Below are 2,173 nucleotides of genomic sequence, written 5' to 3'. Positions count from 1 at the left end.
TTTCATTCCTCCCAGTTGGATTACGGACAGCATACACGCTTCTATTTTCATTTTCAGAACGGATTCGGAATCGTGCTACATCAGGGCCTTTTGTGAGATACTTAAACAAATACTTAAGAAGGTTTGTCTTATTGCACCACTCAACATTTATATGAGCCTCAAACTTTTTGAGCAATTTCATATTGTAGGGAACAACCCATTGATTATCCAAACGAAGAGTCCCCTTCTTTCTAAGAACAAAATTAGCAGAGGGGTGTCGACGATATACAGGAAACCCCATCTCATCCACCATTGTCTCACTGTTAAAAGACTTTGGAAATCGCTTTGAGCAAGTGCCATCTTTCATACAAGGGCACTTGTCATCCAACATACCACATGGGCCGTGAACCATGAATTCATCCACAAGTGTATATCCCAAAGGGTCAACCATTGGATCTGGTAACTCAGCACACACCAGATTATCTATAAAAGCAGGCGAAGGATCCTTCGTACTCTCTTTAAGCCAGATAAGAGTATGAGTATGAGGAAGCCCTCTCTTTTGAAATTCCACCACATACAAATCTGAAAATCGTATAACCAAAATAATGATAATTAAATTCAAAGAAGGAGACCACAATGGTACAGTAGGGAAAATAAATAATAACTCACAAGCTTGAATAGCTCCAAATGTTGATCCATCCTTTACATCTTCTAAAAATTCTTCAAATTTTATATTGAAAACACGCGTAACAATGTCAGGACGATCAACGTGAGTCTGACCACCTTCATATGCGAGAGCATCAACAACTTCTTGCCACTTTGGATTGCATGTAAAAGTGACAAAAAGATCGGGAGCACCATATTCGCGACAAATAGCCATACCATCATGGTAATTAAGCACCATGTACCGAGGGCCACCCGTAAAACTCGAATGTAATATAAACTGAATCCCCAAATTCTCACCAGTTGATCCACCCTGTCTGACAGCATCAGTAATACCTTGATACATCTCAGAACGTAAATCATCTTGTTGCTGAAAGTGAAAGTCCAAACGATTAGCTTCCACACAAGAATAAGAATTCACACCTATCTGCTGGCTCAAACGACCGCAACAGGTATAAGGATTTGGCTCCCCCCGTCTATAATGGAAGTAATAATTATAGTATTCCATCATAGATACTTGCCCTCGACAAGAACGACCACGTAAACGTCCACCAATATTACAATGCACATCTCCATGAGGCCCACCAATAGCAATATACTTGATACCAAGATGAAATCCTTTGTCACCAAAGGGAAATAACAGAGGATACTGTAGGGGCATAAGACTCGAATTCAACGAAGAGATATGCCGAAGAAAACCAGAGCGAGTTTCAGCAATAACATCAAATCTTTTACATTCAGGCGTGTAATCGCCGACTATAAGAGCAGCCACCTCACATGAAGCAGGACCAGAAAAACGGTCACCATGACCACCGCCTTCATCACCCATAAAATGTATAGCCACCCTAGGAGCAGAAGGAGAACACAGATTTGCCCTGGCCATTCTAAACTTATGCACCAATTTATGATGCCTATTTAACATAGCAATAAGAGAAGCCACAATGCCTGGATCAGGATCAAGCGTTTCAGCTCCTTGACGATCAAAGGCACTAATTCTCAACTGCACTTCATCAGCAGAGTCCACCATATAAAGCTGAGCATACTTTGGCGCACTATTCCCCGAAGGAAGAAGAGGACCAATACGATGATAAACCACCCCATTCACCTTGAAGACATAGGGACCCCCGCCAACATTAATACTCTGATCAACTCGAGCGCCAAGAGATGTGAAGCAAAACATAGAATTGTAATGCCCAATCAAACGCATGAAACGGCTAGAGACAGGACCTCCATCAAACTTAATCAAATCCTTAAGTGGAGATGGCCAATCGGGAAATGAAGGCAACGACACCTTGCCTCCCTTGCAGCAGCCAGTATACACTGGAAGGCGACCACCACCAGTAGCATAACTCTTACAGCCCTCCAGAAACCAAAATGAAGCATGGCACGCCGGGCAAACATACTCAGGACCACCATAATAAGAGCGAACACGTGAAACGCCTGGCAAAAATAACAAAATAAGCAAGGAGAAGGGAAAACAAACAGACAAAGAATCCAAAGAGCAGAATATAAAACTGAACTACCTTTAAGA

The 2,173-nt window shown here is 42.1% G+C and overlaps 1 long non-coding RNA gene across 1 annotated transcript; it reads right to left on the bottom strand.

Annotated features, from left to right (window-relative positions):
• Window positions 1-306: 306 nt before the first annotated feature.
• On the bottom strand, window positions 307-1,157 carry LOC119352374. The gene is made up of 3 exons (XR_005170159.1): window positions 1,066-1,157; window positions 649-955; window positions 307-561 (listed from the first exon to the last, which is right to left on the bottom strand). It is a non-coding gene; the product is annotated as an uncharacterized LOC119352374 (long non-coding RNA).
• Window positions 1,158-2,173: the final 1,016 nt, after the last annotated feature.

The sequence above is a fragment of the Triticum dicoccoides genome, chromosome 2A (genome assembly GCF_002162155.2).
Source record: "Triticum dicoccoides isolate Atlit2015 ecotype Zavitan chromosome 2A, WEW_v2.0, whole genome shotgun sequence".
Taxonomy (NCBI): Eukaryota; Viridiplantae; Streptophyta; class Magnoliopsida; order Poales; family Poaceae; genus Triticum; species Triticum dicoccoides.
Note: the sequence above shows the minus strand (reverse complement) of the source record. Positions and strands in the feature narration are given on the sequence as shown.